At 42.9% G+C, this 25,771-nt stretch overlaps 1 protein-coding gene across 5 annotated transcripts in view; it reads left to right on the forward strand.

The window, feature by feature from the left end:
• WWOX (WW domain containing oxidoreductase) overlaps nt 1-25,771 on the forward strand; it is a 1,124,793-nt gene that overhangs the window by 452,310 nt on the left and 646,712 nt on the right. Inside the window, exons 9-10 of one of the 5 annotated variants that reach the window (XR_010583895.2) lie at nt 1-11,645; nt 14,463-25,771. The exon at nt 1-11,645 is cut by the window's left edge and continues 68,957 nt beyond it; the exon at nt 14,463-25,771 is cut by the window's right edge and continues 105,943 nt beyond it. The exons of 3 other annotated variants lie outside the window; for them this stretch is intronic. The gene's annotated coding sequence lies outside the window, so the exon portion shown is untranslated. One more of the 5 variants, XM_074026754.1, reaches the window with a different exon arrangement.

Consider the following 25,771-nt stretch of genomic DNA (forward strand, 5'->3'; position numbering starts at 1 on the left):
TCTCCTGCCTTGAGCTCCCAAAGTGCTGGGACCAATAGAGATTTTTCTGAGAATTAGGTCCCCCACTATTAATAAGATCATTGTCAGCTGAGTTGAGGAGTTGGCATGGGTAGATACAATTAATTTAGATTTTTTAAAGGCTTTTGAGAATATTCAGATAACCTAATATATTTTGAGACCTGAAATTTATTTAAAATGTGAAGAGCAATTTACAAAATTGTACATACTCTGTAAATATACTTTTGTTATAAAAATGACACATATGTACACACATAGACAAATATTCTGAGATAAATATACTGAGATACCTACAGTGCTTGTCTCTGGATAGGACAGGTATAATTTAATTGTTTAAAATTAATGAACTTGGCCAGACAGACCTGGGATCAAATTCTGCCTCTACCACTAATTGACAGTGAGGTGTGACACAGAAAAAGTGATTTAGCCTTGGTTCCCCTCCAGGTCCTTATCTGTAAGGTGACAGTTACAATAATACCCACCTCTCAGGGTTGTATGTCAGTGGGTTAGGCACAGACCTAGGAACTCAGCAAATGTACTACTATGAAGTATTAGCGTTTACTGTTTCTGGTTTTCTGAGTTCTGTCTCCTGTTGTGAACATACATTGCTTTTGTAATACGAAAAATAAAAAAAATAAATAAATTTGTTTTGTTTTTAAGAATCAGTCGAGTACAGATGGGACTATTTTCATGGATTGGTGTCTTGTTTGAAGTCAGTTACCAGAGGATTTCTTTCAACCGAGTATACCAAAAAAATAAAAAAAAAGTGGGAATTACACAGACCCCAGCTTAGGACCTGGGCTTAATCTTCATGATGTTTGTAAAGTTATACTTCCTAGAGAAACCTGCCAAGTTTCTGTCGACACTAGACATCTCAGGATTTGAAATGTTAAGCTAACAGAACTTGTTCATCAGGTGTACCTCCAGCTCTCCATAAACACTGCCAGATGGATGAACCTACATAATGATCTCCTGGCGCCATTTTCCTGACTGTGGATACTTGGGTAAGGAGGAGACTTTGACTCTGGATGACATGATGTGCCCTGTGTTCTGCAAGCCGGAGAACATCATGTAGAATCTGAAAATTAGGAGAGAGGGGCAATCGGAAGAAGACAGAGTGGGTGTTGCAGGGACCTGCCGTCAGCCTGGTCCCTCAGCTTGCCTTTGAATTTGGTCCCAAATTGTTTTGTTTTTGTTTTTTAGTAGTTAAAGCTGAGAGCAAACCACATTGCTTACAATTGTCAGGGAATGAAAACTATGCAACAGAAGCTGATCTGCAGAGGTGACCATTGTCCCTGGAATTGAACTTCAGCAGGTGCCTACTGCACAGGTCCACACATAAGGGATTGTGTAATGCAGCCAGCAGAGTTGTGCTCAACTGTGATTTCATAAAAGACACAGAAACACATATCAAATAGACAATTCTGTCAGCCCTCTAAACTGGCATAACTTGGAATCATAATTCCATGAATGCATTTCTGCGAGAAGTGAAGATAATAAGCTCCACGTGCTTTTGTTTCCTTTTTTTCTTTCTTAATGCAGGGAAAATCGAGATGGGATTCTCGGTTAAAACCCAGACGAGGGGCCTGGGAGTTGTCACAATCTGATCCCTGAGGATGTTAGCCCAATCTCTTTCTGTAGCCAGAACCAATAGAAAAATGAGAGGAAGAGAGTAGAAGCACAATAGCAAACATTTTTCCTTTCATGGTCTAACTGTGTGACTGTGTATGTCTAGAATGGGATGTGGTTGGGGAAGGGCCTAGTACACATATTTGAGCAGAACATGCATGTTTCATTTCTTCCTCATACTACACGTCCAGTGTGAGCTGGCGGGTTCTTCTGCGCAGTCCCTCAGGGACCCGGGCTGATAGGGTCTGTGATCTCATGGCTGCTCCATCTGGCGCACATGGCCTTCTTGATCTCCAGTTAGGGAGAGTCACCACAGCAATTAAATGGTTTGGTCTGAAGTGTCACATGTTGTTTCCTCTGGACTGCCTATTGGCTAGGCCAGTCACATGGCCCTGCCGAGGATGGGAATGTCTCATCCTCCTGTGGGCTTAGAAGAAAACCAGAGGTCTGTGCACACGATGAGTTTTTACCACAAGGATGCCCTTTCGCATACAGAGAGAAGGATTGAGAGGTACTGTCCTGTTGGTTGATAAAGATAAAATCAAACTTGCGAACAGAGCAAAAGGGCATTGCTTGGTCGTTGCAGCTTCCACCCATGCACCTTACGCAGAAGTCTGGGCCCTAACACGGAAACTTTTCAACAGTGGCCAAATTTTGTTCGGAGTACTGTATTGAGCATACCATATGCTGAAAGACTTGGCACACAAAAACCTAAGGCCAAGGGCACTTCTCAATATTAAACCCTCAGTTGTAATGGAGGCATCAAGCCTGTAAGACCCAAGACCTTACCTTTTGTGCTTCTTGTCTTGTGGAGGGAACATCCATCCTCAAAACAGAAATCTGTCAGATCCCTTGAATATACTGACAATACATTGATGAGAATTGAATGCCCCATAAATTGCATCTCCCGCAGGGCCTGGTAGGTGCCCTGTCTTGCTGCTTATGATTCAGAAACCCTGTTTATTTGTATCAAGGACGGTTGGTACTTTAATCATCAATAAACTAACATTTCAACAGACTGCCATAAATTTCTTGTCAAAAAAAAAAAGAGATTATGATTAGAACACTGTGATGAAAGAGAATCTGTAGATAGACTTACATCCCTCAGTTTCAAAGCTTCTAGTAGTAGCGCTTAGAGGTTCCTAGAGTAAGAAAAGCCTAGCCAAGCAGAAACTCGTGTTTTTGACTTTCACGATATTTGTGAATTAATTTACTTGCATATATTGGCCAAGATCTGGCACAATCTCTTAATTTTCAATGAATGAAAAATTGAGTTTTGAGAGCAAATATTTTGGTAAGGAAATAGAGAACTGACAGTAATATTCTCTCTGACTATAATTGTGAAACAGTAGACGTCTTTCACCAAGTGCTCACATTATGTTAATTATTAATAAAATCTAACTGCTTAAGTAATAATATAATCATAGTTACCAAATTGAGAGCACTGTTCTGAGCATTTTGCATTCTTTATATAGTCTTCCCTACAACCTTATTAAGTAGACATTCTCTTCATCTTATTAAGTAGATAGTTCCTCATTTGCAGATGAGGAAGCCGTGGCTGACTGAGTTAAGCGAGTGGCAAAGTCACAGAGCTGCTAAGTGGCAGAGTTGTAATTCCCATGCAGAACTGTGTGGCATCAAGGCCGTTTTCTAACTCATTACAATGTACAGTGAGTTAAAATGAGATGATTGAAAATGAGACCTGGCTGGGTGTGGTGGCCCATACCTCTAATTCCAGCACTTCGAGAGGATCACTTGAGCCCAGGAGTTTGAGACCAGCCTGGGCGACATAGCCAGACCATCCATCTCTACAAAAAATTTAAAAATTAGCCGAGTATCGTGGTGCAATCCTGTGGTTCCAGCTACTCAGGAGACTGAGGCAGGGGGATCACTTCAGCCCAGAAGTTCAAGGCCGCAGTGAGCTGTGATTGCTCCACTGCACTCTAGCCTGCAGGACAGAGTGAGACTGTCTCAAAAAAGAAAAAATGAGATTATGGCCAGGTGTGGTGGCTCATGCCTACAATCCTAGCACTTTGGGAGGCCAAGGTGGGAACATCTGTTGAGCCCAGGAGTTAAAGACCAGCCTGGGCAACATAGTGAGATACCAGCTTTACAAAAGAGAGAGAGAAAGAGATTATATCTAGAATAAGCAAACCAAACATGAATTAAGTTTTCATTCTCATTTTAGTGATTCTCTAAGTACATACCCGTATTCTGATTCCCTCAGCACTTTAGGACTGTCTGATTAGTAGTCACTTCCTTCCCACTGGTACCACTGTGACCAGGGAGTGACTACAAGGGTCAAAACTTTTGTTGGGGGGCTGTTTGGACTAAGTGATGATCCAGCCCCAGCTCAGGGATGTTGTATTGGTTCTAATCTCTGCTTCTGAGGAAACAGTTACCTGCAGGCTGATGGTGGCCTGTTGCTCATGGAATATCTTGAGATGGTTTCTTTTAATCCATTTCTTTAAAACAATTTTTTTAAGAGATGGGATTTCATTATGTTGCCCAGGTTGGCCTAAAGTCCTGGGATGAAGGGTCCTCCTGTCTTAGCTTCCTGAGTAGCTGGGACTACAGGTGCCTGCAACCACATCTGGCTTAATCCATCCTTAAACAAGTTCAATGTTTTATTTTCTTCAGGTAAAATGAGAGTGGAGAGACCACAGTGATGCCCAGGAGTAGTCATGGTTGGTGATTAAATAGCTATTGAGTCTCCATTCTGAAACAGGCACTGTATTCATTTGCTATGGCTACCATGACAAAATACCACGCACTGGGGATATTAAACATTAGAAACTTATTGTCTCACAGTTCTGGAGGCTGGAAATTCAAGACAAAGTTGCTGGCAGGGTTTCTCTGAGGCTTCTCTCAGGCCTCTCTCCTTGGCTTGCAGACGGCTGCCTTCTTGCTATGTTGTCACATGGCCTTCCCCCTGTTTCTCAGTGCATATCCCTGGTGTCTCTTCCTCCTCCTATAAGGACACCAGTCCTGTTGGATTAGGGCACCACCCTTATGACATCATTTAACCTTAATTACCCTTTTAAAGGCTCTATCTTGAATTACAGTCAGATGGAGGGTTAGAACTTCAGGATGTAAATTTGAGGGGGACACAGTTTAGTCTACAACATGCTCTATACTGGGCACAAGGAGTGTTACGGTGGAAAAGGGAAAAATGGTCCCTACCCTCTGTCAGTTTTTTATGGACGAAGAAAGTCTGTAAAAAAAAATTCACATAACAAACCCCATATTATGACAAAGAATGTGAGATACTAATACAACTTAGAACAGGTGACTCTAACCTTGTGTATCAGCTGGAGAAGGCTTCCCTGAGGAGGTGAGGTTGGAATTGAAGCATGAAAGGGAAGCAGAAGGGGGTCAGGCAGGAGAAGGCTTGGGACCAGGAGGCAGAGAAAACAGTAGTGTGATCAGAACTTTAAGGCCTGGTTCTGTATACAAAAGGTTTCAGGACTTGAAAGGCAACCTACATTGAGTGTACCTGGAAAATGAGGGCAAGAGATTGTTCAAAAGAATACTGGACCCAAAGTTTCATCACTTTGTTAATTACATCTAATATTGTGGGATTACAATTACCTTGCCCAAGAAAAGATTGTTTATGATTCCATTGTTTATATTGTTTGTTGAAATAAGTGATTCTTAAAACTTCTGGATACCTGAGACTCAGCTAGGAACTTATTTATAAACTATAAATTCCTAGTCCCACTCCCTAAAGGTTCTGATTCAGTACATTCAGGATGGGGTCTAGGAATCAGTGTGTTTAATAAAGTGCATCAGGTTCTTCTGGTACAGATCGTCCATGAACCACACTTTGAGAAAGCTCCATCTAAAGAGATAAGTTGCTGACATTTGTTACCAAAGAGAGCCTAGAAAAGTTGGGCACAACAGTAGTTGTAAACAACTACCAGACCTGGGCCAGGCCCGGTGGCTCATGTGTGTAATCTCAGCACTTTGGGAGGCTGAGGTGGGTGGATCACTTGAGCCCAGGGGTTTCAGATCAGCCTGGGTAACATGGTGAAACCCTACATCTACAAAAAAATAGAAAAAATAGAAAATATAGAAAAAATAGAAAAATTTAGCTGGGCATGGTAGTGTACACCTATGGTCCCAGCTAATTGGGAGGCTGAGGTTTGAGGGTTGCTTGAGCCTGGGAGGTCAAAGCTGCAGTGAGCCAAGATCATGCCACTGCACTCCAGCCTGGGAGAGCATGAGACCTTGTCTCAGAAAACAAACAAACAAACAAACAAACAAAAACAAAAAACAAACTAGGAGGCCTTTTGGAATGTCTGCCAGTTTCAACCCACGGGGATAGGGTGAGATGAACATTGATTGAGCCTTTACATTGGAGACACTATAACAAATGCTTTGCACATATCAACTCTTTCAAATTAATACAATTCTACTAGAGGGGGCACTATTAGTATCCCCAATTTACAGATGAAAATAAATGAGGGACAAAGATGTTAGGTGTATATCTAAGGTCACATAGCTCACAAATGATAGAGCATGCACCCAAACGCCAGGTTTTAATAATCCTATGGTGAAGTGTGATAGCTGGCGCTTGCCTAGTGCTGACTGTGCTCTAGATGCTGTATTAGTTATAAGTGATTCTACTTCTCATTCATTAAGTCATCCAGAAAGCCTTGTGCCTTAGTCTGTCCTGGCTACTGTAATAAAATATCATAAAGTGGGTGGCTTATAAACACCAGAAATTTATTTCTCATGGTTCTGGAGGCTGGGAAGTCCAAGATCAAGTTGCTGGCAGATTGAGTGTTTGGCAACAGCCCACTTCCTGGTTCCTAGATGCCCAGCTTCTTGCTATGTCCTCATATCGTGGAAGGGGCAAAGGGTCTCTCTCTCGGGCGTCTTTTAAGCCCTAAACCCATTCATGAAGGCTTTGCCTCAATGACCTAATCACCTCCCAAAGGCCCCACCTCCTAATACATTATATTGGTGATTAAATTTCGACATATGGCTGGGCGTGGTGACTCACATCTGTAATCCCAGCACTTTGAGAGGCTGAGGTGGGCAGATCACTCGAGGTCAGGAGTTCGAGACCAGCCTGGCCAATATGGTGAAATCCCGTCTCTACTAAAAATATTTAAAAAATTAGCTGGGTGTGGTGGCGCACGCCTGTAATCTCAGGTACTCCAGAGGCTGAGGCAGGAGAATCTCTCGAACCCAGGAGGCGGAGGTTGCAGTGAGCCGAGGTCACAGCACTGCACTCCAGCCTGGGTGACAGAGCAAGACTCTGTCTCAAAAAAAAGAAGTAATTTTCAACGTATGAATTTTGCAAGGACACAAACATTTAATCCGTAGTTGTAATGTGGACATGATTTGAGCTAAGACTCTGCTGTTGATTCTCTTAAAAAACTTGGCAGTGGCCCTTGGATCCCATCAATTCCATTCAACAGTCATGTATTTTATTAATCTTTATTCCTAAAGAAAAATAATCCAGATTGTTTAGAAAATAAATGCGACTTACGCAGGACAGAGTTCGAATTTCCTAAGTGATGAACATTTTAACATATTATTTTAATCTAAGGGCATCCTATCCCTGAATTTAGGGGGAGACTGTTTTTTAAGTGAGGTTTATTTTTAAAATTGTTTTGCAAACTTTTTAAGAGCACATCACAGCCTCATTGGATGAATCATATTTTTAACTTTCACTTTCCATCAATTTAAACATCATCTCTCAAGGAACTGATGGGCCAGTTGACTCTGAATGAGTTTGCCTTTCATGCACTGTTGTTCCGTCCGCCTGCCACAGAAGTGATTCCAGGTCATTCCAATTTATTTAATTAATTTTGGAGATGAAATTATTTTGCCCAATAACTAGAATGCTAATGGGACTTATTGTAATGGTTCAGTTCAGGTTTGTTGGTTTGAAAATAAACGCCTTCATTTCAATATTTGCCTTTTGGCTGCAGCCCGTTAACTGGTCACACACTGTAACCTCATTAACATCAAGGCTTAATTGTAAGTTAATGTGCACCTAGTTTTTGTAAAGCAGGTTTCTATCTTAACTGCCAAGTTTTGCACCCGCCCCCCCCCAAATATAGCCCCAAACTGGCATTGCCAACAGATGGATGGGTTGGTGTAATATAATTCATGCTTTGAAACATCATAGTTTTATCAATGCCTTGATAATAAAAATTTGAACTTATTTTTAGAAGTTAGAATAAAGTGAGGAAAATCTCAGCTCTCTGGAGTGTCACTGTGGTATTGAGATTTGTGGAGGTGTACTACATCCGTAATTGGGAGAGGTTGCCAGTCGTAAAGGAGGGACAATAGAACCTCTGTAGAATCAAAGGCAGAATTAAAATCTGCATGTTAATAGCTTTCCTGCCAGTCACGAATAGATTCATTCTTCACATCTCGGATATATAAAGCTTATTTCAAAATAAATTCTGGGGAGCGTTCAAGCTGATTGAATCTGCTGTAAGCTCTGTTAATATATTTGTTCAAGTCACTTGCACTCAAAAGCTTTTTAGACAGAATATCACTTTTTTATATTATTCATGGTAATGTAATTCCCCCCTTTAATCTCTTCAGGGTTTCCCATTCAGTCATGATATGCGATTCAGAGAAAGTTGGATCGACCATTAATCATGCTATCTGGACTTCTGTGTGTCTCCTTTTTGTCCATCTCTTAAATCAGTCACTTGGCAGCAGCAAGACATGTGGCCACTCCAGACCATTTGATCGAAGAGCTCTTGTTAGGAGATTAGGCTGCTAATCTGCAAGCCAGCTAATGGAAATCATTCTGGGCAAGGAAATAAAACTGAACAACATTAGCAAAATCACTACATATTATAGGAATCAAGTACATTCTAAATGGCTTAATCCTACAGTTTAGATATGAAGCCTAAGGGTAAAATGAACATCTTAGATGATCTGAGATATCCAAATACCTGTAACATACATTTGTTTGGTGTATGTAGGGCAGGACCCCCATCAGAAACAGGGAATCTTTAAAGGATTTTTTATTTAGCCAGATAAAAGAAACAGGGACATAGTTGACTGAAAAAAAAGAAAGAGGGGAAAAAAAGAAAAGTCAGGAGAGAACTGAAAATTCCCACCCGCCCCCACAACAATGAAGGGCAATGCCTAGGTTGAAAACATGTAATACACATTCAATAAATGTTCATGGTTGAATCAAGTTACCCGGTAGATATTTAATCTTTATTTCAAAAAGAGTGGTTGTGAGTCTTTAAAAAAGTTATTTGGTTCTTTGACCTTCTCTTCTTCACTAAACCCAAATTAATAATTCTGTGATATTGCCATTGAAACTTCTTACTGGATCATTCCATTTATACTCAAAGAGTAACAAAGGAAACCCAGTTATTTGAGAGACACTGAAATGAATTTTCAGTCTAGGACAGCATCTGCAAACTTTGTAAAGGGCCACATGATAAATATTTTCTGCTTTGTGGCCTATAAGGTATGTATCACAACTACTAAACTATCATGCATTAATGAAAGCACATAGAGAATCTGTAAACAAATGGGCATGGTTGTGTGACAATAAAACTTTATTTATAAAAACAAGGGGTAGACTGGATTTACCCTGTGGGTTGTAGTTTGCTGGCATCTGGTTGAGAGCATGTGTTTGTCTGGGAGACATAATTTCAAAAATCATTTTCTTTTTTGATTTTTCTGGTTTTCGAACATTATATTTTCAACTATGGATGAATGCTCATCTTTTGAATTTTCATTTTTGTATGACATAACTCAAAGCCTTTGCTTTGGGAGTTCTTGTTAACCCTGACATTTCTTGTCAAATATGCTACTCCTGGGCTCTGCTGGGGATGGCAGCAGAGTCGGGGTGGTTGGATGGGAAGGCAGGAGAGAGCTAGCTTGGAGATGATACACTTTTCCATCCTGGAGTAACTTGGGAAAAAGTCAGGAGTTTGGAATGAAGAATTGGAATATAAAGGCTGAGGGTAGACCTAATTTTTTTTAAGGATAAAGAAAAAAGGAGTAAGAGAGATAGTATGACTTGTCACTTGGCTGGGGGCTCAGCATTAATTGATAAATCCGCTATACGGAATGCATGACACTATCATTTGAAGAAAGATGTTGCATGTTAGGATTTTGAGTAACAGTCCATATAGTCCATGAAATGAATATCCAATATATTCTATGAAACAAGTATCATGAATATATTCCACAAAACAAGTATCATGAATATATTCCATGAAACAAATATCGTGAATATCTTCCATGAAACAAATATCGTGAATATCTTCCATGAAACAAATATCCAATATATTCCATGAAACAAATATCATGAATTTATTCCGTGAAAGAAATATCGTGAATATATTCCATGAAACAAATATCGTGAATATATTCCATGAAACAAATATCATGAATATATTCCATGAAACAAATATCCAGTATATTCCATGAAACAAATATCATGAATTTATTCCATGCAACAAATATCGTGAATATATTCCATGAAACAAATACCGTGAAATCATACTATTGATTTTTGAAGAAACCTAATGAAAACAGCGTGCTCCTAAATCTTTTTTTCTGGATGTTCTTTAGATCTCTTGTCTTCTTAAACCTTTGTGTATCATTGTCTGAATTTTCCCAAGAAAGGAGGATTTTGATCTCCTACTTATTTATTTAAATTTTTAACCTTCACATTGACCCAGTGTTGTAAGGAAATGGGAGAATATCTCCCTGATATCTTGGAAATAGGGACTCCCATCTTACAATTCAAGTGTTGGAATGTTCCAAGGAGGCTGGGCTAAGGTGGTCTTTTCCTGTCACTGGTTCAAAGGAAAGGAACAGCCTAGACCTAAAGGATTCTGTCTGGTAGCTGTTTGCTTTTTGCACCTGCGCTTTGAATGGTGAATACCCACAGCGGGAGGCAGGCACCTGCTGCCCCTGTTTCTCAGATCAGACAGGCAGGCTGAGGAGCGCTTAACACCCCAGCCTCCTGTGAAGCATCCTGAAAAAGCAGATTTTGTCTTCCTCCATAAGCTTTGTTTGTCCTCTGCCAAGACTCCAGGGACATGATTGCTCTTCATTTTACGCTCGAGATCAAAATAAACAGAAACTACTTTCACCTTTCCTGTTCCAGGGTTAAGTGCCCATGCCCAAGCAGGTGTTGTTTCTGTCCTGTGGTTTCCAATCAGCAAAACCACCCCCTTTTACCTGTGGCAGCAAAGGCAGGGAGACTTTGAGACCTGGGGTGGGCTCTCTGCTGTGTTAACAGAACTGGCTCTTGGTTGGAGGGCGGGGGGGTGGGTACCCATTCTTGGCTTCCTGTAACACTTCCTTTCTCATGCATTACCTGGGGCTCCCTCTGGAAGGAAAACGATGGAGAGGTCACTGGCCTGATGACCCAGGGACCCAGGCAGTCATTACAGGGACCCAGAATTTCATATGCAAATGTGACCTCCAATGAAAGCTGGACTTGCTTAACCCCATTTCCTCCCAAAAGATGATACTCGTAATGCCATTCTGATGAAGCCATTTCACTCCGTAAACTATCATCTGATTTACACAAAGCCATCTGCTTCCATACGGGGTGTTTTATTTGGGATCCAGGAGAGGAGAAGGCACATCTGCCCCCTCCGTAGCATCTGAATCTTAATGAATAAAAGCACTGACACTTCTTTAAAAGGGAATAGTGTGATGCTATTTAGAGTTTGGTACAGTTTTGTAATCCAGCTCCACGCTGGGTGTTTACTGCCAGTCATTTGAGGAAGTTCACTTCTCTGCTGATTTTCTGAGTGAGGTAGCGATGAACAGAAGAGCAACTGGAGGGCCCAGGAGCCCCCTGAACTGAGTATCCGGTGGGAGGTCAGGTTTCCGCATTCACAGCGAGAGCTCGTACGGCGTCCACGCGTCTCTCACACATATCAGCAGCCCGAGTGGAAGAGGACTTCTGCAGCTCTGTTAATTCTTTCTCTTCCTAAGAAAAAGCAGATTTTTAAGTGACTTATCATTTGTTCATTGAGGTACTCATTCCTTATTCCTTCTTCATTGATTTTCCTTTTCTCCTTCCTTTCTCCCTCTGTTCTCTTCTTCCTGTTTGAACAGGTTTTATTTTTATTTTAGTGTGGTGAGGCCAAGATGAGGAAATGACTGCTGTTGCAAAGACGGTTTGTTACTCACAGATCCACGGGGACTCTGCATGCCACAGCGAGTTACCTGGGAAAGCCCCAGGGTCGGGCAGGAGGCAGAGGGAGAGAGAGAACTGTTAACAGTTTTGAGCTGGAAGCCATTATCCTCAGCAGACTAACGTAGGAACAGAAAACCAAATACCGTGTGGTCTCACTTGTGACTGGGAGCTGAACAATGAGAACACATGGACACACACTGGGGCTTGTCAGGAGTGGGGTGTGGGGAGGGAGAGCATCAGAAAGAATAGCTGATGGATGCTGGGCTTAATACCTAGGTAATGGGTTGATAGGTGCAGTGAACCACCACGGCACAGGTTTACCTATGTAACATACCTGCACATCCTGCACATGTACCCTGGAAGTTAATTTTTTTTTTTTTAAATGTTTTGATCGTGGTTTTCACAGGAAAGAAGGGGCCAGGCAGGGTAAGCAGGCTTAGGATTGGCTGGCTTGGGTCATTTCCATGGGCTCTGGGACGTAGGGGTTGTCTTTAGCTGTCTGACCCATGGCCGTGGGGTGATTAGGGCAGGTGGGTGTGGCCTGAGAGCCCAATAAAGCCAGTGGTGAGGGTTTGGTTCTGGATTGGTTGCATTTGAACAGTGCTTACCCGTGAGCTGTCTACTATCTCTGGGAATCCACTAGAGCCCTGTAAAGAAGGCCGACAAGGCAGCAGGTTTTAGGCAATAATTAGTGAGCAGTATACACCCTAACAGAAGGAGGGATGCCTGTGGCCAATAAACATGGCTCAAACTTGACCCTGATAGAGAGCCTTTCCCTAGAAGGTGTGGGAGGGAGAAGGCCTGGGAGAGACAGCAGGGTGACCAGAGCAAGTGAAGTCACCGAGGTGCCAGTGAGTGTGGCCCTGCAGGTCCTGCAGACCCCTCTGGTGGCAGTATTGGTGGTGACAGCTGGCAAAGGGGAGTGTGGCTGCCCGGAGACCGTGGCTGAGGTTGGAACATGGAAGTTTAAGAGAGCAAACTCCCTTAGCTTGGTGCAGAGAGAAAAGTGTAGAAAGGTCGAGTGTAGTGACACAGTGGAGGGCTCCGATGCTCTGCTGGGGAGTGGAAGTGTTTTTCTGAGGGTGTCCAACAGGCCGTCAAGCAGGGAGGCAACAAATCTGAGTTTTTCCACGAATCTTTTGAGTGCAATACAAGTTGGTACAGTGGGTAACAGGCTAAACCGTGTGGCACCCCTTCCCACTTATCAGTTTCTTGCTACCAGGCAGAAAAGTGCTGAAGGTGGCCTGCCCTGAGGCAGTAGCAGGAGAGCAGGGATGGGGAGGATTTGGCAGCCAGATGAACGTGGACGTGATGAAAAGGGAAGGGAAGAACTGTCAAGATTTTCACTGTCAGTGGTATAAGTCCCTTTATCATATGCCTAGTGTTCCGTTATTGGAACTCTAAGTATGTGGGAATTACTTATATCCTACTGCTCAAAGCCATCACCAAGGTCTGATTGCGAAAATTCAAAAAATTGCAACCTCAGGTATAAATGGGTTTTAAGCTCCATACAGTAAAACCCAGGGTATGAAAACAATTCTGGCTGATGGGTTGGTAGAAGTGATAGATATAGATACATATGTACACATACATACACAGTAATAGATACAGGTAAAGAGCTTGATATATGTATGTATTGTATGATACATACCCATGCAAATAAATATGTGTACACACACATGTACACACAAATATATATGTGCCTTTGGACAAAAAAAAATCCCCGGGACAGTCTCGTTTGGCTTTTAAAATGCTACGGTTGAATAGGATCGTAGAGGTGCCCAAAGCAGCCTTCCATTTAGGACACATAGATTTTGTTCCTCAGCTCCCTTCTTCTCTATTTCTGAGTCACGTGGGCTGCACCTGTCTCTCAGAAGCCCACTGCCCACCCGGAGCCCGTGACTCTGAATGGTGGCCCAGTGCTTTCTGACGACAGAGGTGGGACCTGGTGCTGGAGACAATCCATTCCTTTCACAGACTGTAAGCCTTACCCAAGCATTAATTTTGCTGCATAGGCAGCCTGTTCTCCCACAAAGCACTGACTAAGAAGAAAAGGGGCCTGGAAAAACCAGCAGGGCCTGGCAGACAACTTGTGGCTCTCTTGCCATTTAAGGTCCCGAGGAATGTGGAGACATCGGCGGAGGCCAGGGTGGGTTTGGAAGGAGGGATTTTTTTTTTCTCTTTCTCTCCCTCGATCTTTCTCTCCTTGTCTCTCTCTCTCTTTCTTTCTTTCTTTCTTTCTTTCTTTCTTTCTTTCTTTCTTTCTTTCTTTCTTTCTTTCTTTCTTTGTTGCTTGCTTTCTCACTTTCTCTTTCTCTCTTTGTTGTTTTTAATTGTAAGTATAGTTAATGCTATGATTTTGTAAAAACAAAATTCTAGTTTCTCATAATCCTCATTGGAGGCATATGTATATTTCTAAATTTAAATGTATTCTCCTATACTGTCTGGGGAAAGAAAGCATTTTCAACCAAAAAAGGGTAGGGAAAGGTACTCTCTTTTATTCTAATACTCACATTTCCCAAAACTTATCCTCAATACTGTGCATTTGGCACAGTTCTTGTGGAATACTTGGAAGGCAGTGTATATAGCATGCAGAGCTTCAGCTTTGGACTTTGTGGCTTTAGATTAATTACTTATTCTCTTTTCACCTCAGTGTATTCATCTGAATAATGGGGACAGCAGCAACATCGATGTCTCAGGGCTTCTGTGAGTATTCCTCAAGATAATATGTACAGGCCTGTGCCACATTCTCCACTAAAGGAGTGCCACTTATTTTTACTGCTGGTATTATTATTGTTGTTGTTGCTGTATCTCTGAAGGGCTTTGGTCCTCTTATGAGCAAGGCAAAAGGGGCAATATTTGCTCTTTGAACCGGAAGCAAAAACCCCCTGCAATTCGGAACGACTTCCCATTTGGAACGATTTTACAAGGAGCTCCCAAGAAGCCTCTTGTTTGACTTTGCCCACAAATGCCAGAGGAGGACTCTTCTGAGCCATGCCAAGAAGAAAAATGAGAATGCCAGGTTAAATAAATGTTACCACAATCTCTACAGAATCATGATGGCTCTGATTCTTAAAAGTGTCTACTACAGGGTATTTGTTATTCTGTGATAATAATAAATCGCTGCTTATGAAATGCAGGGAATCGAGTGTCGTGGAGGGGAGGAAGGGAAGTAACAGGGAGAAGAACTGCGAGAGACGGAGGTCCAGCAAGGCCCAGGCTATTAATCATCGCCCTCCATTATTTCCTGAAGATTCATTCATTGTTCCATAGGTACCTAGAGGGTCAATTAGAGACCACAGACAGGCTTTTTCAAAGACACAGGAGGGTCAATTAGGCCCTCCTTATAATTTTCTGCTTTAACAGCAAATGCCAGCCTATCCTGCATCAGATGCAAGGGAGTTTGGAAATAAACAGGGTACTTTCCCTCCTCCTTTGAAAAAAGAAAGAAAGAAAGAAAATCCAACACAGAGGCATGGAGGCAGTCAGCGATTGGGAGCGCTTGGCTTGCTGGCTGTCAGGATCTGGTTCAAAGGGGATTTTATCACCAACCGGGACCGTGAGGAACAGAGTTCTTGTGGGGTCAGAGCACGGGGAACGGTCAGGGATTTTGTATGATGGAGCACCCTGTTCCTATATCTGAGATGATTCATTTATCTTGAGTGCCATCTGAACTACAATTAGAGTACAATTATAAAGTATCTACAATGGAAATGGGACCTGAAATCAATCGCAGCTGCACTGACGTGTGGTGAGTTGCCGCGCCCACCACGACTGCTGTCTGTGTTTAGGACAGAGTTCAACCAAATGCAGCAGTCTGTGATTTTGCACAACGCTGTTTTGTATTTGTTTTCCCTGGAACTGGCAAACACATCTTTTATTTATTTTATTTTTGTTTTTTGGGATGGAGTTTTGCTCTTTTCGCCCAGGCTGGAGTGAAGTGGCACGATCTCGGCTCACTGCAGCTTACCCCCGCCCCCAGGTTCAAGCAATTCTCACACCCTCAGCCTCCCAAGTAACTCGGGATTACAGGTGCCCACCACCATGCCCAGGTAATCTTTGTATTTTCAGTAGAGATGGGGTTTCGCCATGTTGGCCAGGCTGGTCTCGAACTCCTGACCTCAGCTGATTCACCCGCCTCGGCCTCCCAAAGTGCTGGGATTAAGGCGTGAGCCACTGCGCCCAGCCGGCAAACTTATTTGAAACACATTGCAATAAAATAAAAAGAAGAAAGGATTGTTCTAAGTGAGAAGCAGAGATGAAAATGTGGAAGGAGGATTGTCAGAAGTCCACATTGCTCCATTTCTTTTTTCTTTCTTTCTTTTTTTTTGTTATACTTTAAGTTTTAGGGTACATATGCACAACGTGCAAGTTTGTTACATATGTATACATGTGCCATGTTGGTGTGCTGTGCCCATTAACTCGTCATTTGCATTAGGCATATCTCCTAATGCTATCCCTCCCCCGTGCCCCCAACCCATGACAGGCCCCAGTGTGTGATGTTCCCCTTCCTGTGTCCAGGTGTTTTCATTGTTCAGTTCTCACCTATGAGTGAGAACATGCGGTGTTTGGTTTTTTGTCCTTGTGATAGTTTGCTGCCACATTGCTGCATTTCGACTTCCTGTTTGTAGTGGGCTATTAGATTTTGCCTCTGCTTGTTTCTGAATACCCAAGCTTGCTAACACAGGGAAAGACCAATTATCATGATTATTATTATTTACCTTGAGACCTGCTTCTACCTATCTACCGTCACACAGAGATTTGGAAGCAAAAGGGAAATGCTTTTCATGTGGGAAAAGCCAATACCAACTTTAGTGATATTTTTCTCCCCCCTGGGCTCTTGGGAATACCTCTTAGCCCTCAATTGTCACATTCATTCAGCAGATGTCAGCACGTGCAGGCACCATTCTAGGTGCTGGGGATACAGCCAAAAACAAGCAGGAAAACCCCATTCTCTTCATTTCTAGAATGTGGGAGCCCTGGGCCCATGAGGCCCGTTTCACTTCCACGTTTTTTGTTGTCTTTGTGTTTCCAAGAAGGGAGTGGCACTACAGCTGAAGAGCATGACCCTCTATCAGAGACTTTGCTAAAAACCACTGAAAACTGTCCTATTTTTCATTTTCTCCAGAAAAGGGACACATAAGTACATTCCTCTAGGGAAGGGATTTTTTGTTGTTGTTGTTGGAGATGGGAGTCTCACTGTATCACCCAGGCTGGAGTGCAGTGGTGCGACGTCAGCTGACTGCAACCTCCACCTCCCGGGTTCCAACAATTCTCCTACCTCAGCCTCCCGCGTAGCTGGGATTACAGTCACCCACCACCACACCCAGCTAATTTTTGTATTTTTAGTAGAGACGGGGTTTCACCATGATGGCCAGGCTGCTCTCGAACACCTGACCTCAGGTGATCGGCCCACCTTGGCCTCCCAAAGTGTAGAGCAGGAATTTTGTTTGATTTGTACACTTCTGCTTTTTCAGAGCCTGGAACAGTGCCAGGCGCATAGTCTGCCCTCAGTGAATATTTGTTGACTAACTTAGCTTGCAGATGTGGGGCTGTGATTCTGAAGGCCTGTGCTCATTCTTGGCCTTCAGAGAGGTTTCCTTTCACTCCTGGGCAGCTTCGGCCCTGGCTGCTGCTGCCACCGCCTTCCTGGGGGTCAGCTTCATTTTCGGTGTTTTTGCCCTTCCGATCCCTGCATAAGAAGCAAGAAAATTTTCTAGTGCCTGGAGTCTCCATCCTCATTTCCCAGTTGTATCCTGTAAGTTGCAAATTGGTGGCTTGCAGATGTCTTTGGTTTGGCCTGCTGAAGTTTGTTTTGTTTTGTTTTGTTTTAATGAAATAAGTTAGCTGTGAACATTTAAAACTTGGGAGATATCCCACCAATATTGGGATTTTTTGCTTATCTCTACAAAGCAGAGCTGGCATCCTTTGCCTGCATTTTGCATTTGGCTACAGTTGGCTGGACTTGAGCAGCGGCTGCCCCTCTTTAGCTGGGGCATGTGCCCTCTGGTTTGCCATAGTACCCATCAGACCTGCTTCACTCATTGTAGAAATGGCCTGGCCTCCTAGGCATTGGAGATTGCTGTTATGCTAACTCATGAGCTTGCCTGCTCGCACCTAGCTGTTGTGGTGGTTCTCATAGGTCTCCCTGATTCCAGCCTCCAATTCACTTAGCTGACCTCTGCCAGTGTCACTCCTTCCCAGTCTTGGCTTTGATCAAGCTTGGAAAGGCCTAGCCTTCGTGTTGTCACATTCTTCTGCCTAGAGTGTGCCTTTTCGTTCACCAAACCAAGTGGCTCTTCTAGAAGACTTGCCTGAACCCTAGACCCCTTCTCTCTACAACTTACAGTCTGAGTGGGGTACCTTGCATCCTCCTTTGTTCGCATAATACCTCCTACAACCATGATCATCTTGTGGTTATCTGTTTACTTCTCTGCTGGCTGTTCCAGGCTGTCATCTCCCTGACTACAAGGACTTTGTTGCTCATGATCATATCCATGGCATCCACACGAGATCTGGCCTCTACATGGAAGGACATGTAGTTCCGTCTGGCTTGGAGCCTAGCTTGGGAGAGGGACAGTGGTGGGAAAGAGTGAGCTTGGAGATAGAGCTGAAGTCCCCAGGTGCTTCAGTAGTTACAGCAAGATTCTAGGTCTTATCCTGGCAGTCACAGAAAGCACTGGGAGAGTTTATGAATGCTGTGGTATCTCACATAATAAGAGGACTGTGCATGCATTTTAGAAAGAACCTTCTAGGCCGGGCGCAGCGGCTCAAGCCTGTAATCCCAGTACTTTGGGAGGCTGAGACGGGCGGATCATGAGGTCAGGAGATCGAGACCATCCTGGCTAACATGGTGAAACCCCGTCTCTACTAAAAAATACGAAAAACTAGCCGGGAGAGGTGGTGGGCGCCTGTAGTCCCAGCTACTCGGGAGGCTGAGGCAGGAGAATGGTGTAAACCCGGGAGGCGGAGCTTGCAGTGAGCCAAGATCGCGCTACTGCACTCTAGCCTGGGTGACAGAGCGAGACTCCATCTCAAAAAATAAAAAAAGAAAGAAAGAAAGAAAGAAAGAACCTTCTGGCTTCAGTGAAGAATGATGGATTTGTGAGGGTCAGGACTGGCAGCAGGTGGGCTCCCAGAATAGTTCAGGCAAGAGATCATGGAGGCCAGAGCCAGGGCTGGATATAGACTAAGACATGCCTGTAGACTGAGTGTCGAGAAGCAAGTAGATCAAATTCTAGCATGAGACGGGGAGAAAGAGATGCTCTCCAGCCAATGGATTTATGAGATTAATGAACTTTTTCCCTTTCCTCCCAAGCATTGCCTGTATCACCTTGTTAATATGCTTTCTTTATTAAACATGTTGGAAAGCAGAGGCTCTAAGTGCGTATGCTTTTAAAGCAGCATTATTAGCAGATGGCCGCTGGCTTCATTTTTCCTGTGCAAATAGTTTTGTGTATTCCATGAGGATTTTCTTTTCTTTTTCTTTTTAATCCTCCTCCTCAAGGGAAACACCCTTCTCACAGTAGCTTCGTGGTAGAAAGTTCTAACTAATGACTTTAATAGTGTGAATGTATTGCAGAAATGGACAGGACAATTCTCAGCCCATTCATCTTGCACACCTCAAGTGAACAGGCACAAAACAACAGGCTCCACCCTCCTTCTCCCCTCTTTATCTCATCCTTTACCTCAATTTATGACTTGGCTTACAATCTGTTGCAGAAAGCCTAGCTCCCCAGCTTCTCCTGAATCTACATTTTTCTATTTTTTCTGAACTAGCCAAGGTCTCTGGAGTTTGCTGTTACATTGCTTCAGAGAAATTAGTGACATTGAAAGGCTGTTGTCTTTTTTAGTGTACTTTTGGTTGTAAGGAGAAATTTATAAGGCCATTTTTTTTCCTCGCATCTCTGCAGTTCAGGAGATTATATTAGAAAATATTTTATACAAAAAATATGCGTAGTAGCAGTTTTCTCCAGCTAGTAGCTTAGGATAAGTCAGTACTACTGAAACAGGTACATTTTGTAGAATAGATTCTGAAATCTGTTTGGATCTGAAATCTTTCTTGTCTTTGAGTAAGACATAGCAGAGAAAAACAATTACACTAGCTGCTGGTCTGGATTCATTTGTTAGAATAGAATATTATTACCATCAAAAATAACATTAGTGGCCCGGTGTGGTAATCCCAGCAGTTTGGGAGGCCGAGGTAGGTGGATCACCTGAGGTCAGGAATTCGAGACCAGCCTGGCCAACATGGAGAAACCCCGTCTCTACTAAAAATACAAAATTAGCCGGGTGTGGCGGCGCATGCCTGTAATCCCAACTTGGGAGGCTGAGGCAGGAGAATCCCTTGAACCTGGGAGGTGGAGGCTGTGAGCCAAGATTACACCATTGCACTCCAGTCTAGGCAACAAGAGTGAAACTCTGTCTAAAAATAATAGTAATAATAATAATGTTAAAATAGTAATGTTAGTGATACATATCATTTTGAAACCAGTTCTTAAGCAATTAATAAAGAAAAATGCAGCTATGGTGATTGAGTTTTTGTGTTATGAGTTTTATACTCTGAAGGCACGGTCATTGTGGATGCCAAAGAAATAAGCAGAAGAAAATTTTATTGGAAAGCTGGGATTGTTGCATGCTGCAGATTTTTTTTTTTTTTTTTTTTTTTTTTTTTTTTTTTGCTATTGCTGTGTAACAAATGACCACACACTTAGCAGTTCACATTCACATCTGTTTATTAGCTACAATTCTCTAGATCAGAAGCCTAGGGTCTTGTGGTGACAAAATCAAGGTGTCAGCTGGAGGTACGTCCCTTCTTGCAGGCTCTGTGGAAGAAGCATCCACTGCCAGGCTCATTCAGGGTGCTGGCAGGATTCAGATCCTTGCAGTTGTAAGACTAGGGCCCCTGTTTCCTAGTGACTTCTGCTGGTGGCTGCCCTCAGCTCCCAGAGGCCACCCACATTCCTTGACTTTTGGCCCCCTGCATCTCAAAGCCAGCAACAGAGACTGTCTTGTGCATGGAGTCCCTTCCTGCTTTGAATCTCTCCGACTTTCCTTGACTCTGATGTCTAGGTCTGGATTTCAAGGGCTCACGTGATGAGGATAGTTTCTTTATCTTAAGGGCAACTGAGGTGGAGTGTTAATTAACATTGGCAAAATCCGTTCATGATAGTACCTAGCGTAGGAATTGACTGAATAACTGGAAGAAGTCATGCATACACCATGGACCGGGAATCTGGGAGGCCAATTTAGAATGTTACCTATCAAAGCCACTTTTTTTTTTTTTTTTAAGTAACAAAAAAAAAACAGATCTTGGTAGAGACTTTTTCAAAGGTAGAAAGTTTAATATAAAAGAAAGGGGGAAATTGAAGAAGATATAAACTGCAAAGAAAGGATGTTTAGGTAGAGCACCTTACAGGGAGTCAGAGGTTTTATTATAGGCAGACACGGCCTTCACCTGTGAGCCGAGCAACTGATTTTGCCTGCAGAGCAGAATGCAGCGTTGGTTCTGTGGCTCATGATCTTCAGTTACCAGCAGTGGAAGTGAATTGGAAACGGTTGGTCTCTTGAGCAACTTGATGATGCAACTCATTATCTTCTCTGTGCCTCAACATCTCTATCTAATTTCCCATTAAAAGTAATAGGGAAAAGCGCAATGACTTTTGCACCAACCTAACACAATGGGTTGATATTCAGGATTGCTATAATGATGAAGCAATGGCAAGTGGAGTCTTCGTTTTTAGCCATGTGGAGGCATATACTGGGTACTCAACAAGCATCCCTTTCCCTGCCCTTTGCTCAGATAGAGTTATCCAAACAAATTGGATGCTCAACTCTGGGTTTGATCCAAGCTCTCTGGAAATCTCTAGCTTCTCAAACTGTTTCATCGTGGAGTGCCTTTTGGGTACAGGAGAAGGAAATAAGAGCCTCGCGAGCCTGGGGAATGCTGCCTCTAGCTCCCACACTGCATGCAAAATTCCTCCTCTGAGAGCTCACTTTATCTCAAAAACCCATGCATATTCTGCATCTACTCTGAATTCAAAAATATTGTGTATTACTATATGAACTAGTGTTTTTGTTACTTACCATTTGCGTTCACACTCCAGGAATTTGTCTGTTCCCGCACCCCCTGATGCTGAGCATACCAGGGTTAAGGGAGGCAAGCGAGGCACTTAACCTCCCAGGTTCATGCAGGTACCCATTCTGCACTTGCTGACCCTGAGCTCGTGGACTCCATAAATGTCTGCCCTTGGCATTGCACGTGCCTCCCTCTTGGCTGACCGTGCCGGATCTGTCACTTACTCCCATTGGAAAGGACTGTTTCCATGCATGGCTCTTTGTCAGACACTCACGCTTGGTCAATGCTTGCCTTCCTTTGGGCTGTCTGCACCCACTGACAATCTGATTGCTCCCCTGAATGGAGGTGAAAGCATGCAAGCTAGGAGTTATGATCTTCAACCCAGGGAAGACCCTGTCTATGGAAGTGCTGAGCTCTTCAGTGTCATCACAGAAAAGCATGAGCCTGTCCCTGGTACAAAGTCATCACATCCCATAGCTGAGCGATGTGGGAGCTCCACGATGAGGAGGTGACACACAGTTAATTACATAAAGAGAACTTGAGCAAACTCTTACTCTGCCATATGCCATGCAGATCCCTCTGAAAAGCTTTACAGATGTTCTTTTTTTTTTTTTTTTAAATCCCTCCCCTATCTTTCTTTCTTTGCACCCACGATGCTCTGCACTTCAAGCTAAATATAATGTATCTGATTTCCCAGCATACATACTAATCAGGTTTGAAAGTTGTCTTGTGAGGCTTTAAAAAGCTAGCCAACAGCAGTGTGATTTCTCCAAAAGGATGTCTGCAATCAAGATGATTACATGGGAAAATAAATCATAATTTATATTGCTGAAAATGTCATTTGCAAAACACTTTGACAATACTTTCCTTTCAGTCTATTTTCTTGTGTATGGGGTAAGTGCTGCCCTTCTGCAACTTCCCTTTTATTTTATTTATTTATTTCTTTTTAATACTCTGAATATCACTGGAGCAATTGCAGATTCAGGGTGGTATGGGGTGGTTCAGGAAAAGAACTGACAGACATTGAAGCCAAAACTTGAACAATAACAACGTAGGAGAGAGAATCCAAAGATAGTACGTGTTCAGGATGCAGGCACTCGTGTGGATGAACACACACACACACACACACACAGACACTTTTTTTTTTTCTTACGGCAATAGAACGTAAAAGTAGATTTTTAGAACCAAATGACTTTTAGGAAGCTATCTGTCTTCCACCCTGCTGCCTTCGTGTTGAATAAACTATATTAAATTATCCAGGAGGAATGATTAGTGATCTGATTCATTAATATCCCTTGTTATTAAGAACCGTCTGTATTTGTTCCTGGTTGGCAGATATTAAATCCACAGATGCCAACAATTAATATCTGTGGTTGACTGTAAAAATGGCTACCAATTCTTTCCTCTCCCCTGCACATGTACATCCTTGCATTGTGAAATTGTAGATCTTCCCCTCCAAAAGTGAAGTTCGTTTCTCCACACCTTGAACCAAGATGGCATGAAACTTGATTGGACCAATGAGGCATTTGGAAACACAGCACAAGCAGAGGCTTGAAAAACGCTTCTGTGTTGGTGCTTGCCCACTTGCTGTGCTAGGAACCCTTTTACTTCTGGGTGTGAACAAGCCCAGGCTAGCCTTCTGGGTGATGAGAGACACAAGACCGTGTTTCCACATTTGCCCCAGCCAAGAGCCAACCTACAGACAAAACTGCCTTGCTGACAGCAGACACCTGCCCAGTCGAGCCCAGCCCAAATTGCTGACCCATACAGTCTTGAGCTAAAAATAAATAGCTGTTGTTTATAGCCGCTAATATTTGTGATGGTTCATTGCACAGTAAAATTGAATGCAGACAATACTTTTGAATTTGACTCTTCGGGAGCTGTTGTAAAGAAGTAAAATGTGTAGTGTTGCCCTTTTCCTCAGCTGTAGTCCTGGTATGCAGAAGTATTCAGTTATTTGGTGAGTGAACGCTCGCTGATGCCCTGGCCAGTGTTTTCTGTCTCAGGAAGCATGAACATTTCATCCAGAGTTATATGCTGCAGGGATATTCAACAAATTGAGGATCCTTGAAAATCTTGTCTCGCTCACAAGGATCAGGTGGCAGGATCTAATGGGAGGGGTAGAGAGTGAGTGTTAACACACACAAAACCCCGGGGAGAGACATTTCTTAAAGGTGTCATGTCAAGAAAAGATCATTTCTCCTAAGCAATCAGTTTCTTTTTAAATCTGAACCTAATATCTGATAATATTCCCTTCTTTTCTCTGGCCACTCAGGAGCTCAAAAATAAATTTTGGCACACTTCTGCCTGGCTCCAGCAAAGTCATAGAACCATATGGCACCTCTCTGTCAACTCATTTCACCTATTTCCTTATTTGTTTAAAAATTTTAACCTAATTTTTTTTCCGTCAAGATCTATTTACGGATCATCTGTTTTATTTTTTCTTCTTTTCCTTCCTCTTTTTCTTTTGCTCCCTTCTCTCCTCACTCTTGACTCTTCTCTAGTTTTTATATGCAGTATGTGTATATGCATGCCATCTGAAATCCTCCTTCCTTTTTAACAAGGTAAGTAGAAAACGAAAACAAAACCAAAGGATACACTACACAGTTGTTGGAGCTGTAGGAACCGAGAGAAGAGTATGAGTAGTTTCTTGGACTGTTCTCTCCCCAGCAACTGTAACTGAAAGGAACCTCAGTTTGTCCATTCATTCATTCATCAGGGCAGCATAGCAGAGTAGAAGGAATGCTGACTTTGGCATTGGTGCCTCTAAGTTTGAAGACTAAATCCATCACTGTATTTCTTTCTTCTTGCTGATAGCTGATTTGTTATAAACTAATTACCAAAAACGTACTGGCTTAAAACAGCACATGTTTATCATCTTGCAGTTCTGGGGAGTCACAAGTTCAAAATCCGTCTCGCCTGATCGAGGTGTCGGTAGGGCTGCTTCCTTCTGGAGGCTCTAGGGGAGAATCCATTTCCTTGCATTTTTCAGCTTCTAGAGGCCTCCTGCATTCCTTGGCTCTTGGCCCCTTCCTCTGCCTTCAAAACCAACAGTTTACTATCATCACATGTGCTTTACTGATTCCTCTTCCATTGTCCCATCACATTCTCCTCATCTGGCCCTCCTGCCACTCTCTTATAAGAACTCTTTTGATTCCATTGGGACTACCCAAATAATCTTGAATAATCTGTCCATCTCAGGGTCCTTAACTTAATCACATCTTCAAAGTCCCTTTTGCCATGCCTGATGACAGAGTTACAAATTTGGGGGATTAGTGTGTAGACTTCTCTTGTAGGGAGTCATTATTATTCTACCGCAACCACTAATTCTGGATTTCAGGTTCCCTCATCCACAGAGTAGGGATAACAATATCCTCCAGGCTATCCACAGAAGTAGAGAATATAAGCTTTATCCAGGCGGTCCCTCCGTGATTGGAGTCTTCCTTATAAAGCTGTCCCAGGTCCATGTCTCAGGACTGAAATGTGGGCAAGACCATCACGTTTTTCGTCCCCACCCCACAACAGTGACTGAGCAGATATTCATACGATGGTGATTGTTTTGTCTGCTTGGATTGCTGTAACAGAATGCCATAGACTGGGCAACTTAAACAGCAGGCCTCTATTCCTCACAGTCTGGAGGCTGGGAAGCCCAAGGCGTGGGCAAATTCAGTGCCTGCCTAAGGCTCTCTTTATGATTCCCAGATGCATGCCTTTGTGTATCCTCCCATGGCAGAGAGAGGTAGGGCTCTGGACCATTTTTCTTCTTATAAGGATATGAATCTCATTGTTCCCTGCCCCCTCTCAAGATCTCATCACCTCCCAAAAGCTCACCTCCAAATACTGTCACATTGGGACTTAGGACTTCAGCATATGAAGTTGGGGGA

This window comes from Macaca fascicularis, chromosome 20, assembly GCF_037993035.2.
Source record: "Macaca fascicularis isolate 582-1 chromosome 20, T2T-MFA8v1.1".
Taxonomy (NCBI): Eukaryota; Metazoa; Chordata; class Mammalia; order Primates; family Cercopithecidae; genus Macaca; species Macaca fascicularis.